This window comes from Phacochoerus africanus, chromosome X, assembly GCF_016906955.1.
Source record: "Phacochoerus africanus isolate WHEZ1 chromosome X, ROS_Pafr_v1, whole genome shotgun sequence".
Taxonomy (NCBI): domain Eukaryota; kingdom Metazoa; phylum Chordata; class Mammalia; order Artiodactyla; family Suidae; genus Phacochoerus; species Phacochoerus africanus.
Genome location: NC_062560.1, coordinates 13,521,113 through 13,538,325, shown reverse-complemented (window position 1 = coordinate 13,538,325; position 17,213 = coordinate 13,521,113). Strand labels below are relative to the sequence as shown.

Genomic DNA, 17,213 nt, shown 5'->3' with positions numbered 1-17,213 from the left:
TTATTCTAGAATCAAGGACAGCACTGAAAGGGGAGTTTCCTGGTGGTCTAATGGTTAGGATTTCCCACTTTGCCTAATCAGCCCAGGGTTCAAACCCTGGGCTGGGAGTTGAGGTCCTAGGTCAAGCTGCTGCATGCCATGGCCAAAAAAAAAAAAAAAAATCCTGAAAGAAGAAGAGCACTGAGAGATACTTTCACAAGAACAGTGGACTCTTGCACACACTGATGTCCAAAAGAAGAGCAAAAGACCAAGTTTGTACTGCTTTAGAATTATACTTTGGACATGTGGACTTTGCTTCAAGGATAGTAAATGATGTGATAAGCCTAATGGGTTGTGATAACTATTGGTTCTCCTTCCATCAAATGGGCAAATACTTCACTACCTTTTCATTTGCCAATTATGCAAATTGGTTAACAGTATATCATAGCATTCATTCTAGAATATTAACAAATCTGGAGCAGGTAATCCTTGATCTAAAAAAAAAAAAGTTTGAGGATGGTGGCTTGTACATAGTCTTCACTTCTCTGCACCCTGAAGAGACTACTGTGCTCCCCTTTTCTGTGACTTTTCCAGGCTTCAGCCAGCTCTGATCAAGCCTTGTATCAGGATATTGACTGAGCTACCATCTCTTTTCCACCATTTCCTTTTTTAGTCCTCAAGGACACCTCTTGTTCTTCAATGTTTCTGTACCTCAGAGATTGAAGGAAGGAATTTAAGATTGAGAATGAGCAGATCCATGTTCCCTTTCCAGTATTGCCTCAAACTGTCTCTGTCCCCTAGGCAAGACCTTAAACTCAATAAACATGCATCCTTGGTCAAATATGCATCCTTATGTGGGGCAGGCTAAAAGGATGCTTATTACCATTTAGCTCTAATACTAGAATCCCTGCTGTTCTGGGATCCCACTGCTCCAAATGCTGTTATTTTCTCTCAAACATTTTTTATATCCATAGACCTGCCCCCCTCACCCCCGACTCTTGAACTGTTACCTAAACATGCCTTGACTGTCATGCTTCTCGCCACCTGGTTCCCCCCTCTTTCCTTTCTCAGCTTCATATTATCCTGTCTATACAAGCCAAGACAGAACAGAAAAATAGTGGAACAGTTATTTCAAAGAAAAGGTTTGGGATTTGAAGTGAGAATAGACAAAGAATCCATGCTGACAGTCTTCAAAGTCATTAAAATACAACAGTGACTGGGAAAAGCCAGAGGCAGAACAGTACACTGCAGTCTCAATTATGTAAAAATGTTTTCAGGATTGGAAATAAACATGACACTATATTAAGAGCAGGTATTCCTGCTTGGTGGGATGATTCATGTTTTGTTTTTACTCTTTGTTCCTTCTGCATTATCTATATTGATGAGTACAGGCACTTTGAAGATGTCCCATCTTTATGTAATTAAACATGCCTTTCTTCAAACAGATGAAAGCTGAAGTGGTTAAATTCTGTTTTATTCACTCATGTTTGGCTATTATTATATTAAAATTTTGTCATAAACATAAAAAACAAAGTATTTCACCATTGTTATTAAATGACCTAAGTTTTGTGGGCTATTCTGAGCACACAAATACCATGTTTCTAAAAGAAAAACAATAGATTTGAGTTCTAAATAGCTGACTTAAAATAACATTTAGACAGGCAAACTCTTGTCAGTTGTGGAGTTCATTTAGAAATATTGATATAAATATAGTTAAAGATATTTAAATTTCTTCACATGATGAAGACTTTATTTTTTGAGATTTTATTTTATCGAAGTCAATGTCATGAACTCCTTGAAGTAAGGGAAGAGTAAAAGAATCAAAATGAAAATCTCTAGGAATCAAAATTTTTTAAAAAAATTGATACTTTATTAAGGAGGGGAAAGCCATCAAAAGGATCTATGGGTCTAAAATTGCTTTTAACATAGAATCTATTTTTTTCCTTTTTTTTGAAGAGGAAAATATTTTCATCAAAGGTCTGTCCATCATAGAAGAATAATGAGAGCACATGTGCATAGTTTAAGTGAATCAAAACCATAAAACCTGGACATTTCTTTAGGATTTTGAAAGTTTACTCTTGAGATATTAGAAAATAGTGGAAAAGAATACAGCTTAAAAACATGCAATAAGGAATTCAGCTGTATTTTGTTAGTGGAAACAACCCAATTCTAATATTTTTAATCATAGGCTTATTGAATGTGATTCTTTTGTGAAGTGAAGTTTTCACATTTATTTAGGGAGAAGAGGCTTCAGACACAGTGTTTCTCCCTATACAGCAGGTCTAATAATCCTACAGGGACCCAGAATTCTTGGGGTCAAAACTATTAGGGGCATGAAAAACCCCATTAAGAAAAATTCCCAAAGAGCTTGAAACTATCTCTGAATTTTTCCTCAGCTGAGAACTCAGCGGGTATTTCCCTTCTTCCTTATTTGCCTTTCTAATTTCCTTTCCAGGGATGTTTTGTATTGGAACCACTGGGTGCCAATAACAAGGAGGCAAATTAACAGCTCCCCACTTTGCTAAATCATGTCATCAGCAGAGCAAGTGGGATGTGATTGTAAAGATTCAATCAGTTCTTTCATGGGCCAAAGAGCCCATAATTTATGATGTCTAGTTTACCACACACCTGCAGGCCTAAAACTCAGACCAGACTTTTATTTTTTTCCCTTTTCACGGAATTATAAATTAAACACAGTAAAAGTGCACAGATCTTAAGTTACAATGTGAAACCTTTTTACATCCATACCCACTTGTTTAACAAGCACCCAGATCCAGATTTGGAATACTCACATCACCCTAGAATATTCCCTTGTGCTCTCTTCTCTGTCAAGAATCTTCAAAAGTAACTGCCACTGCCTTTTTTTTTTTTTTTTTTAGGGCTGCACCCATGGCATATGGAAGTTCCCAGGCTAGTGGTCAAACTGGAGCTGTAGCCGCTGGCCTACACCACAGCCACAGCAACGCCAGATCCAAGCCACATCTGTGACCTACACCGTAGCTCATAGTAATGCCAGATCCTTAACCCACTGAGCAAGGGCAGAAATCAAACCTGCTTCCTCATGGATACTAGTTGGGTTCTTTATAGCTGAGCCACAATGGGAACTCCCCTACCACTGCTTTTCTTAAAGCTATTTTTTATTTGAAAATATGAGTTTGGGAGGAGAAAACGAGCTTGATGTTATTTTGTATGGAGATGTAGAAATTGCACCAAATAAGACTGACACACCCAACATTGTGGTAAAATGTGAACAATTTTTGATTTCCTTTACTTTGGCTCTCCCTCTATTTTTGGTGGGTCTCACAGAATTAAGTATTTTAATTGAAACTCAAACTTTTGCCTGGCAGATACTGCCTACAGCATGTCGGATTTGCTCTCCTCTTCCTCATGATCTAAAATGTTAAGGCCATTGCACCTGAAGGCAGTGAGTTGAGGCCGCCCATCTTCCCCTGGATTTTTTGTTAAAGAACTTATTTCCTGAAGCATTATCACACATCCCCCACTGTTATTGTGGGGACATGCATGCATTCAGGGTGCCCCTGCTCCCTTTGTACAAGGGAAGGAATGAAGTTCCCTTACAAAGGCCCTGCTGCTTTATTGAGAGTAAGAAGGCTGAGCAAATATTTCCATTTTAAAGGCAAAAGAATAAGACAAAGCACAGGAAGTCAGCTTTTTACCGCAAATCTCTCTTCCCTTCGTTACTCTTCTCCTGTTTGGTTCACCTTGTTCATCAAACCAGCTATTGGGTTTATAACTTCCTTAAAGTTTCAATGACTGATTGATGAAGACATTGTAAATTATTTCCGTTGATGTTATGTTTTTTCAATCAAATATATTTTTAAATTTACTTATTTCACGCCTAGGCAAGATTCTTCCCTTATACGAGAACCACGAAGGCTAGAACTCTTTTTTTTTTATCATCTGAAATAATGCCTGGCACTCAGAGTAGGTATTCAGTAAATATTTGTTGAACAAGTGAAAGAATCAGCATCCTCAAGCTCTTGGGAGAACTTAAGGCTTTTATTCTTCAGAAATGAGAAAAGCCAAAGGATTGAAAAGAGGAGGGTTGTCAGAGCTCAGGGAGTATCACCAAGTTCCTAGTTAGCAAAGGAAGCCAGAGAGCTTGCCTGGGACTTTCTGTAAGTTGCTGGCATTTCTAGACTGAACTAGAAATAAGGCAAATCAAGCTGAAAGAAAGCCAGGAAGCCCTCTCCACCTGTCTTCAAGCCTTAGTCCATGGCCATGAGCTGTTCTCAGATTGGCAGAAGGATGTGAATTAATCATTTACTTTAGAACATTATGGCAGATGGAAGGTTCCTTGACTCCTGAAACAAGTACTTGTTTGTAAGGGACTCAGTATCAGAAACGGTAGTCCAGAGAGTTTCCATTGCGGCTCATTGGAAAGGAATCTGACTAGCTAGCATCTATGAGGTCACAGGTTCGATCCCTGGTCTTGCTCAGTGGGTTAAGGATCCAGCATTGCTGTGAGCTGTGGCGTAGGTCACAGATGTGGCTTGGATCCCTAGTTGCTGTGGCTGTGGTGTAGGCCAGCAGCTACAGCTCCAATTTGACCTCTAGCTTGGGAACCTCCATATGCCACAGGTGCAGCCCTAAAAAGACAAAGTTAAAAAAAAAACAAAAACAAAAAAAGGTACTCCATTGCCAGTCAAAGATTCTTGAGGGGGGAAAAGGCTATTTAAAGAGAAAATAAATTTTCAGGTGGAATTACAAATTGTTATGAATGATCTGTTGCCTAAAGCAAAGATTGCCAGTTAATTCTAGTGGAGATAGTAGTCTCTCTAGTTTGGGAAGAAGGGATAAGGGAATGCTTCTGTGTTTTTCTGGAAGCAAGGGTCTGTTGGGAACCATGCTTAGCTTGCTCCATGTAGCGCATTGCCAACCCTCAGCAATCCACCCAAATCTCAGAGAGGAGACAACCTACTGTGTTCTGTTAGGATTAAAATACTTGATAAGAAAAAAATTCAAGTGATGTTGATAGTATTAATAATCACTCCGTGAGCACCTGCTATAGGTCAAGCACTCATTATTTTACAATCATGACCTACCATCCCACGGGGCAGACAGCATTTTCTTGGTTTTTTGAGATAAGCAAATTGGAGCTCAGAGAGGTTAAGCCATTTCCCCAAAGTCACAAAACCAGTGAGCAACCAAAGTTAGATTTGAACCCGACTTTATTTATCATTTTCCATTCTACCATGTTTCCTCCTTAGATAAAGAATTTCTCATCCTCTCTTGTCTGCGAAGCTGGCAGAATAGGTCGTAGATACTTTAGTTGCCTTGTACCTGCTCAGGGACACCCCTTTCATTTTTCCTGCAGGCATCCAGACTTCCTATGTCTCGTCCTTTTAAAAACTCTTCCAGCCTCCTCAGCAGCCCCCCAGAATAGCAACATCATTGACTAGGGATCTAGGGACTGGGTGGTGGGCCAGGCTTACAGAGAAAGAGTGATTTGACTTTAATTCAGTCTCTGGGCCTCAATCATCACCCACAGTCCTATCTCTCTCAGAATAGCTATGATGCTAATTGAAGGTGCCCAGCTTAGAATATTTCCCCTTATAGGTGTATTTGTATTCTTAAACATGATGAAAATCTTATGTGCAAATAATAGTGCTCCTTAAAATAGGAACTTTCTGGCAACCTGGGTATGTAGGTGAGATACTTGTTGCCACCATAGGGCTTTGTTATCCAACATCCTAGCACACAGTCTACTCTTTCTCCAAGAACATAAGGCCAACCTTCTTAGCAAACTAAGAAGGCTCTTTCCTCTCAGGTGTAGCTGGAAATTTCTGGACCATGTGACATTGTAACATTAGGGAGATTTGACAGGATGCATCATGTATTGAACCAAGAGTGTCATCTTAAGCCACCTAGACCTTAAGTGAAATCATCCTGGGCCAACTTAGAGGTCAAGTTAAATGTGCATCATTAATACAACCCACACATGCGAGGAGAGAGAGGAAAGAGTTATGGGGTCATTGGATTAAAAGACACCACTGGGCTGATAGTCTGTTCAAGATATCTTTTATCACAGTGGGTTTCAAACTGCTGGGCCTTCAGTGTTGGGACTTGGTAGGAATGCAGATTCTCAGGCGCTCTTGAGGTAACACTGATGCTGGTCATGTGGATCATATTTGAAGAAGCTCTACTTCAGCATGTCCTAAGGAAGGACATTAATTACTGTCAATGGGATGGCTTAAAAGGAGAGAGTTCTGAAAGAGAAATAGGAAAGGACTGAGAAAGGGATCTGTGATTTTTCAGTAGCAATAGCACTCTCTTTGGGAAATAGGACTTTCTAATCAAAACCAGGTCCACACAATTAGGCTCCAGTAGGTTTCTAAGTGACTGAACCAGCAATATTAAGATGGGGGGGGGCTCATCATGGAGAGGTATGCTGGTAAGGTCAAGGCAATGAAAGCAAGGTTAGTTCATTGGCATCCAAGAACATAGTAGGTGTGGCTAGAAAACTGCGATAGCCGCTAAAAAGATTGGAAGGTACATCAGAGAGGAACCCAAACCAGATGTTTATGAACACACATGAACGTGCACAGGTAGGCAGTGGAACTCTACTCAGGGCCCTGTCTCTGGTCTCTGACTAGAAAGTCAGCCACCGAGAAATTCAAAGGAAGTTGAGGTAGTGGCTGCAGCATGCACTGGATGAACCCCAGCTAAAAATTTACAAAAGCTCATGGTCCTGGTCAGGGAGGAGGACAGAACATGGAGGAAGACCAGCTCCAGGTCTTCAGTGAGAAGGGATTAGTGTTAAACAGAACTCACCTGGGCTGTAATCTAATACATCCATTTGGCAATTAAGGGCAAGGATTCATTGGCCATCACGTTTAGTAGACCCTTGAAATAACAGTGATCTCTTGATCTCATAGTTTAGTAGTATTAATATATATGTATGTGTATGTATATTCTTTTCATGGAGTCTACCCTAGTAGTTATGCGTTTATTATTTAACTTTCTAAAGTTGTTCCCAAGTTCTCATTTAAAGAACTCTTCTGATTATGTATTTCATTCATACTGGAACTGAGTCAAGTAAAAGGCTTTTCATTACTACCTTGGGGTCAAGATGAGCGCTAATGCTGAGTGGATAGAGCAGATAACCTACCCTAACAGACCTAGATCCTGAGAGGGCCCTTTGGGTCTGTCAGGAAAGTATGAATTGCAATAATCTTTTGGTGATCCTGAATCAAAACCCAAGCTAGAGGACAAGATGGCAGAGGAGTAGGGGGACATGCTCACCCTCTCCCACAAACACAACAAAAAAAAGCACATCTACAGAATAAATGATTCGCACAGAACAGCAACCAATCGCTGGCAGAAGAACCTAAACTCCAATAACGGCAAGAAGTTCGTGACATTACGGGGCAGAACGGGAGAAAAGAGGAGAGTGAGAGAAGGTGAATCCAAGTGGGACGGGCGCTCCCGAAAGGGAACTGCGGAGGAGAAAGGGATCCCGCACCCTGGAAAGTCACCTACACGGGGGAAAGATCAAACGAACCGGAGGAATCTCCAGATGCAGAGAAGAGTGTAGCAGTAAGTTGGAGTATGGAAAAGCCGATCAAGAACCGAACGGACCATCTGAACTACGGGCACAGTCACCAAAAATTGAGACGCCTGGGTGGGGGCTGGGCACCAAGACCTCAGCTCCAGAGGTTAGTCCCTGGGAAAGGGCCGGGGGACGCCTGGGTAGGGGCTGGGGACCGAGACCTCGCCTCCGAAGGTTAGTCCCCGAGAAAGGGCCGGGGGACGCCTGGGTGGGGGCTGGGCACCGCGACCTCGCCTCTGAAGGTTAGTCCCCGAGAAAGGGCTGGGGGACGCCTGGGTGGGGGCTGGGCACCGAGACCTAGGCTCCAGAGGATAGTCCCCAGGCTGGGGGGGGCGGGGCAGAGCGGAAACTGCTTGGGAGGTCTAGAAACCATTTGATCAGGCAGAGACTGCCTGGGAGACTAGAAAACAAAGCTGTCGCAGAGGAAGGGAGCAATACTCTAGGGGCGGGGAAGTGGAAAGCCGCATCAGAGGGAACCTGGGAAAAGAGCCTGGTCTGCGCCCATGCTGGGGAGGGGAGAGAAGAAGGGGTGGGTCCCCATAGAATACTCCCCATGCCACAGCAAGCTTACAGGCCCGCTAGCTAGCTGAAAGCTGTGCTTCCCAGTGCATTCCCCCCCACCACCCCCGCCACCCCCTATGCTCTCGCTGAACCTGGGGCTGCCTGCCATCCAGGAGGGCTGGCCTCAACAATTGCCTGAAGCCTACCACCGCAGGGGCTGTTCCTGCACAGGTCTGCTTGCCCTTTGGAGGGGCTACACTTCCGCAGAGTAGCACCAAACACCACCAGCCCCCGAGAAAAGGCCTGGAGCCCAGAAAAGCTAGAACAAGCCTACCCAGGCAGTGAATAGATCTGCCTAATTCCCGGACGGTTTTTCTGAGTCGGGCTGCCCCGGGGAGGAGCCTCTTCGGTTTCCAATGGCCCTGCTACCCACCAAAGCCCCCAGGGGGTGCCCTAGTGGATCAGCTGCATAGGACTGCCAGCTCCAGGCAGGACGCCCTGCAGCCCAGAAAAGCTGCAACAAGCCTGGCCAAGCTGGGAAAAGATCTCAGACGGTCTTTCTGAGTCGGGCTGCCCTGGGGAGGAGCCTCTTGGGTTTCCAGTGGCCCTGCTACCCGTCCAAGACCCTAGGGGGTGCCCCACTCCCGCGGAATAGCTGCTCAGCACCACCAGCCCCCTAGAAGAGCCCCTGCAGCCCAGAAAAGCTGCAACAACCTTGGCCAGACTGTGAAAAGATCTGCCTACCTTCTCAGGCCAGCCTTCTGAGTTGGGCTGCCCTAGGGAAGAGCCTCTTAGGTTCTCAGTGACCCAGATAGCTGCTCCAGCCCCCAGGGGGTGCTGCACTCCTGAGGAACAGCTGCCCAACACCGCCAACCCCCGCAAGAACCCCACAGCCTAAAAACACCAGAGCAAGCTCTGCATGACCAAGTGAAATCTGCTACCATCGTGGTGTGGACCTCCCAGTCCTGTCTGCCCTCAGGAAGTCCTCCTTTGCTTCAAAGAAACACTGTTAGCCCCATCAACACTCCAGAAAAGCCACACTGCCTCAAAAAAGATTGACCAACAACGCCAGCCCTCAGGAAATATTCCACGGCAGTGACAAGGCAAACACTGCCCGATAACGGAGAGTACAACTCCCTCAGGAGAAAGAAAACAACAAGCAAGATGAAGAAGCAGAGAAACCACCCCAGTCAAACCAACAGGAGAACTCACCTAAAACAGTCAACAATGAAACAGATCTCTGCAGTCTGACAGACCTGGAGTTCAAAAGAGAAATAGTGAAAATACTGAAGGAATTAAGAGAAGATATGAACAGTAATGCAGATACCCTCAGAAAGGAACTCGAAAATATAAGGAGGAGCCAAGAAAAACTAGAACATTCATTTGCAGAGATGCAAACTGAACTAAGGGCAGTAAAAACCAGAATGAATAACGCAGAAGAACGAATCAGTGATATGGAAGATAGAATAATGGAAATCACTCAATCCGGTCAACAGACAGAAAACCGAATCCAAAAGCTGGAAAGCAATATAAGAGACCTATGGGATAATATAAAGTGGGCCAATCTATGCATAATAGGAATTCCAGAAGAAGTAGAAAAAGATAAGGGGGTGGAAAATATATTTGAAGAAATTATCGCTGGAAACTTCCCAAATCTAAAGGATGGTGGGTTCAAGATACAAGAAGCACAGAGGGCCCCAAACAAACTGAACCCAAACAGGCCCACACCAAGACACATCATAATAAAAATGGCAAAAGTTAGTGATAAAGAGAGGATCCTAAAGGCAGCAAGAGAAAAACAGAATGTTACCTACAAGGGAACCCCCATAAGAATATCAGCTGACTTCTCTACAGAGACACTACAGGCCAGGAGGGAATGGCAAGAGATATTTAAAGTGCTAAAAGGAAAAAATATGCAACCTAGAATACTCTATCCAGCAAGAATATCATTTAAAATAGAAGGGGAAATAAAAACTTTTTCCAACAAACAAAAACTTAAAGAATACTGCAACACAAAACCCAGGTTAAAGGAAATATTGAAAGGGCTTCTCTAAACCAAAAAGAAAAAAAGGAAAGGGAAGAAAAAAGAAAAAAAAAAAAGAAGAGGAAGAACTAGGACTGAGGAAACCACAATCAGAGAGCAGTCACTCAGATAAGCCAGCATACAGATTTAATCATGAACATGCTTCAAACAAAATAAAGTTAAAAAGAAAAAATAAAGAGTCATCAAAACCATAAAATGTGGGCAAGGGATGTTAGGAAGTAAATAACCCTTTTTGTTTGTTAGTTTGTATGTTTCTCTTCTTAATTTTAATATAGTAATGAAGTGTTTGAACTTACAGGACCATCAGGCTAAAACACACAATTATGGGAAGGGGTTAGCATACTTAAAAAATAGGGCAACCACAAGCCAAAAACAAATATTTCATTTGCAAAAAATGAAAAAAAAAATACACTCAAGCAGATAATAACAGGAGACCATCCAACCAAAAAAAAAAGAAAGAAAGGAAGAATGGAGAACCATAGAATCAACTGGAACACGAGGTTCAAATGGCAATAAATAATCATCTATCAATTATCACCTTAAATGTCAATGGACTGAATGCCCCAATCAAAAGACACAGAGTGGCTGAGTGGATAAAAAGGCAAAAACCTTCAATATGCTGCCTACAAGAAACTCACCTTAGGACAAAAGATACATATAGATTGAAAGTGAAAGGGTGGGGAAAAAGATTTCACGCCAATAGACATGACAGAAAAGCAGGAGTCGCAACGCTCGTATCAGACAAAACAGACTTTAAAAGACATAAAGAAAGACAAAGAAGGACACTACTTAATGATTAAGGGATCCATCCAAGGAGAGGATGTTACTATCATCAACATATATGCCCCAAATACAGGAGCACCCAGATACATACAACAAATATTAACAGGCATAAAGGGAGATATTGATGAGAATACAATCATAGTAGGAGACCTTAATACCCCCCTCACATCAATGGACAGATCCTCTAGACAGAAAACCAATAAAGCAACAGAGATCCTAAAGGAAGCAATAGAAAAGTTAGACTTCATTGATATCTTCAGGACACTACATCCAAAAAAAGCAGAATACACATTCTTCTCAAATGCTCATGGAACATTCTCAAGAATCGACCACATATTGGGACACAAAGCTAATCTCAATAAATTTAGGAGCATAGAAATTATCTCAAGTATCTTCTCTGACCACAATGCCATGAAATTAGAAATCAACCATGGGAAAAGGAAAGAGAAAAAACCTCCTGCATGGAGACTAAACAACATGCTACTAAAAAACCAATGGGTCAATGAGGAAATCAAGAAGGAAATTAAAAACTACCTTGAAACAAATGATAATGAAGACACAACCGCTCAAAATCTATGGGATGCTGCGAAAGCAGTGCTCAGAGGGAAATTTATAGCACTACAGGCCTTTCTCAAAAAAGAAGAAAGATCCCAAATGGACAACTTAACCCTCCACCTAAATGAATTAGAAAAAGAAGAACAAAAGAGTCCTAAAGTCAGCAGAAGGAAGGAAATTATAAAGATCAAAGAAGAAATCAATAAAAGAGAGACTCCAAAAACAATAGAGAAAATTAATAAAACCAAGAGCTGGTTCTTTGAAAAGGTGAACAAAATTGACAAACCCCTGGCCAGACTCACTAAAAAGAGGAGAGAAAGAACCCAAATAACCAAAATTATAAATGAAAAAGGAGAAATCACAGCAGATACAGCAGAAATACAAAAAACCATAAGAGAATACTATGAACAACTATATGGCAACAAGTTTGACAATCGGGAAGAAATGGACAATTTTCTAGAATCTTACAGCCTGCCAAAACTGAATCAAGTAGAAACAGACCAACTGAACAGACCGATCACTAGAAATGAAATGGAAGAGGTCATAAAATCACTCCCTACAAATAAAAGTCCAGGACCAGATGGCTTCATGGGCAAATTCTATCAAACATATAAAGAGGAACTGGTGCCCATCCTCCTCAAACTCTTTCAAAAGGTTGAAGAAGAAGGAATACTCCCAAAGACATTCTATGATGCCACCATCACCCTCATTCCAAAACCAGACAGAGATACCACCAAAAAAGAAAACTATCGGCCAATATCTTTGATGAATATAGATGCAAAAATTCTCAACAAAATCTTAGCCAACCAAATCCAACAACATATCAAAAAAATCATACATCATGATCAGGTAGGCTTCATCCCAGGTTCACAAGGATGGTTCAACATACGCAAATCAATCAACATCATACACCACATTAACAAAAAAAAAGTCAAAAATCATATGATCATCTCAATAGACGCAGAAAAAGCATTTGACAAAGTCCAACATCCATTCATGATCAAGACCCTCGCCAAAGTGGGTATAGAGGGAACATTCCTGAACATAATCAAAGCCATTTATGATAAACTCACAGCAAACATAATCCTCAATGGGGAAAAACTGAAAGCCTTCTCACTCAAATCTGGAACAAGACAGGGATGCCCACTCTCACCACTGCTCTTCAACATAGTTTTGGAAGTCCTAGCCACAGCAATTAGACAAACAAAAGAAATCAAAGGCATCCATATAGGAAGAGAAGAGATACAACTGTCACTGTATGCAGATGACATGATACTATACATAGAAAACCCTAAGGACTCAGCCCCAAAACGACTTGAACTGATTAATAAATTCAGCAAAGTAGCAGGATATAAGATTAACATTCAGAAGTCAGTTGCATTTCTGTATACCAGCAATGAAATATTAGAAAAGGAATACAAAAATATAATACCTTTTAAAATTGCACCTCACAAAATCAAATACCTAGGAATACACCTGACCAAGGAGGTAAAGGACCTATATGCCGAGAACTATAAAACTTTAATCAAAGAAATCAAAGAAGATGTAAAGAAATGGAAAGATATTCCATGTTCCTGGGTTGGGAAAATCAATATTGTAAAAATGGCCATACTACCCAAAGCAATCTACAGATTCAATGCAATCCCTATCAAATTACCCATGACATTTTTCACAGAACTAGAACAAACAATCCAAACATTTATATGGAACAACAAAAGACCCAAAATCGCCAAAGCAATCCTGAGAAACAAAAACCAAGCAGGAGGCATCACTCTCCCAGACTTCAAGAAATACTACAAAGCCACAGTCATCAAAACAGTGTGGTACTGGTATCAAAACAGACAGACAGACCAATGGAACAGAATAGAGAATCCAGAAATAAACCCTGACACCTAGGGTCAATTAATCTTTGACAAGGGAGGCAAGAACATCAAATGGGAAAAAGAAAGTCTATTCAGCAAGCATTGCTGGGAAACCTGGACAGCTGCATGCAAAGCAAGGAAACTAGAACACACCCTCACACCATGCACCAAAATAAACTCCAAATGGCTGAAAGACTTAAATATACGACAGGACACCATCCAACTCCTAGAAGAAAACATAGGCAAAACACTCTCTGACATCAACCTCATGAATATGTTCTCAGGTCAGTCTCCCAAAGCAATCAAAATTAGAGCAAAAATAAACCCATGGGACCTCATCAAACTGAAAAGCTTTTGCACAGCAAAGGAAACCCAAAAGAAAACAAAAAGACAACTTACAGAATGGGAGAAAATAGTTTCAAATGATGCAACCGACAAGGGCTTAATCTCTAGAATATATAAACAACTTATACAACCCAGCAGCAAAAAAGCCAATCAATCAATGGAAAAATGGGCAAAAGACCTGAATAGACATTTCTCCAAAGAAGATATACAGATGGCCAACAAACACATGAAAAAATGCTCAATATCGCTGATTATAAGAGAAATGCACATCAAAACTACCATGAGATATCACCTCACACCAGTCAGAATGGCCATCATTAATAAATCCACAAATAACAAGTGCTGGAGGGGCTGTGGAGAAAAGGGAACCCTCCTACACTCTTGGTGGGAATGTAAACTGGTACAGCCACTATGGAGAACAGTTTGGAGATACCTTAGAAATCTACCCATAGAACTTCCATATGACCCCGCAATCCCACTCTTGGGCATCTATCCGGACAAAACTCTACTTAAAAGAGACACCCGCACCCGCATGTTCATTGCAGCACTATTCACAATAGCCAAGACATGGAAACAACCCAAATGTCCATCGACAGATGATTTTATTCGGAAGATGGGGTATATATACACAATGGAATACTACTCAGCCATAAAAAAGAATGACATAATGCCATTTGCAGCAACATGGATGGAACTAGAGAATCTCATCCTGAGTGAAATGAGCCAGAAAGACAAAGACAAATACCATATGATATCACTTATAACTGGAATCTAATATCCAGCACAAATGAACATCTCCTCAGAAAAGAAAATCATGGACTTGGAGAAGAGACTTGTGGCTGCCTGATGGGAGGGGGATGGGGAGGGGAGGGATCGGGAGCTTGGGCTTATCAGACACAACTTAGAATAGATTTACAAGGAGATCCTGCTGAATAGCATTGAGAACTTTGTCTAGATACTCATGTTGCAACAGAAGAAAGGGTGGGGGAAAAATATAATTGTAATGTATACATGTAAGGATAACCTGACCCCCTTGCTATACAGTGGGAAAATAAAAAAAATAATAATAATAAAGAAAAAAAACCCAAGCTACCCGCAAAAGGGTCTTTGTCCACAAAGGACAAAAGTAATTGGTCCAAGTTTGGCTGTGCAGATACAGAATGAAGTTTTTAAACTCACCTACTGAAAGCTCTGTAATTAAATGGCTGATTTGAACTCACTCATCATATAAAGCATAGAGATGGTCTTGCTCATGCCAGCTCTAAGCTGTTCACCTGGTCCAGGGGCAGGCACAGATGTGGCTGTGCCTGGGAAGGACTTCTTGTATAAGTAAAGGTTGACAATTGAAGATGTGTAAATTATTAGGAATTCTGGAAATAACTCAGTGCATGCCCTTGCTCAAATGCCTGCAAACTCTTACATATAACCAACTAATAGACATTTAGCTCAAGGCTTCCATGATTACTAAGATGCAAATCTAGGGAGAGAATAGTGTTTCAAGTTCTGTTAGTCATTTCCTCCTTTGTGTATAGAGTTGAGTTGATAGATTCTCAGGTTCCCTACTGATATCCCCAAGAGCGTACTTTGATACCGAGAGTATCACATGGAAGGATGAAACTAGATGGAAAACAGGGCTCAGAGATGTGTGGATGGGGCACCAGAGAGAAATCATATTTTCAGTACTATCTAGGGATGAAACTAAACCCCAGGTTGGTCATGATCTGTATGGTTAGACTCTGTCCTCTTAGTTAATTTCATCTAAGTAGAAGACCTGTTTTTCCATGTTGACCTTGGAATTTGGAGAAGATGAATGGCCACACTGCTGGTTCATCAGCCGTTCTACTCCTCTCCTTGAACTAAAATGCCAGTGGCTGACTCGGAAGATCCATGTTTACAAAACATCATAAAGGCATCACAGAAAATACCCATATGCATTGAACAGTACTAGCTGGGAAGGACAAAAATACAATATCTGCTCCAATCTGTGCCTGGTCCCTTTAGAAAATGTGTACACATATGGTTGGCCCATGTTAATTAAGTCCAAATATGGATTGGATTCAACTTGGAGAGCAACTGATAAATCTGCAGCTAAAACTTTTCCAAATGCTTTGATATTTCCTGGACAAAAATGTTTTCAAAGTGGTGAATGGGAGAAGGCTAACTTGAACACAATCAGAAGGAAGAGCTCAAATTATCAAAGATACAAATAACCAATTCTGCCCATATTTTAGTTATATTTCAAAATCCAGTCATTTCACAGCTAGTATTTATTTATACACCCAAATGTTCATGAAGATAAAACATTTTTAGCTTATGCATTAAAATAATGAGAACTGACTTGTCCACAGGGTCACTTTGTTGTCTGAGTTCACAGCTATTTAATGGTGGCACTGAGGTGAGGAAAGAGAGAAAAGCACTGTATAACAATGTTCTTAATGCTTTGTTTGGGATTATTTTGCTTTTGGCAAAAGAGAACAAGAACAAATGCTTGTGAACTTCAGATTTGATTTTAAGAAAACCAGAGCAACTTTTCATCTGCTGACAGCTGAAAGCAAAATTGTGTTACTTTGCTGGTGCTGTGCTACATTAAGACTTCTCTTGTGGTAACTGGTGGGGGGCTGCTGGCCACTGTTTCTCGTGGTGAAGGTTGGAGAGAAAATGGAGTCTTGGTCACATGGTAGGATGGTCCATTCCTGATTTGAAACCAAGCACAATTCCTTAATTTGCTCTTAACAGGCAGCTAAAGAGGAGGCCCAGGCCATTATCTGAAAAAAAAAACATGCAACTGCTTTTTCTGCAACTTTCATTTCTAGTAGAAACTCTGTGCCTCCCAAAGGAAGGAAACCCAAGACAGAGAGAGTATTCACCTGCTTAAGACTCAGCGTGGAAGGTGAGTGGAGCCTGAGTGTAACAAGAAGTGTGCGCATGTGTGGGTAAGGGAGAACGGGGAGAACTGCCTTCTCGTTTTCCTCACCTTTATCCTATAGCCAACCAGCGTGATTATGACATTTAATATGAATCTGGAACTGAGAAAAACTGCAGATCAAAGCAAGGTTAAATTACTTCTCAAATCACCTAGTGAGACTGGATTTGAGCTCAAGTCTTCCTGAACTTCAGAACTACATCTGCCCCACCCCATAGCATTCCGTCTTTAATCCCTTAGCTCAGGTTTTGTTTTCAGTTTCATCTGTTTGAATTTGAAAAATATCCCTCCTAAGATGAAACATCAAATAAACATTTGTTCTGTTGTCCCTTGAAAGGAATGATCCATACCATATGGCAGGTCTTGCTCTGAGTGTGTGTCATGTGTAGAATTTTTCATAATTCTGTATGTGCTTACTTGTCTTACAACGACTATCCAATGATAAATGTTGGATCTGATGCTGGTTTGTAATTTTACGTGCTGCAAGCAAGGACAGACTTGCTGGAAAGACTGCTGAGTTTTGAGGATGGACAGTTTTTTCCTGTTTTAAACTAGAGCGCCTTTTCTTTGCATTATGTGCTAGGAGAATGCGCCAAAGTAATTCATGTGTCTCATAAAAGCTGTGGTGATATTATGTGTGTTTATTTT

At 41.2% G+C, this 17,213-nt stretch overlaps 1 protein-coding gene across 4 annotated transcripts in view; it reads right to left on the bottom strand.

Annotated features, from left to right (window-relative positions):
* Positions 1 to 17,213, bottom strand: part of GLRA2 (glycine receptor alpha 2) — a 182,477-nt gene that overhangs the window by 108,897 nt on the left and 56,367 nt on the right. The window lies entirely within an intron of this gene.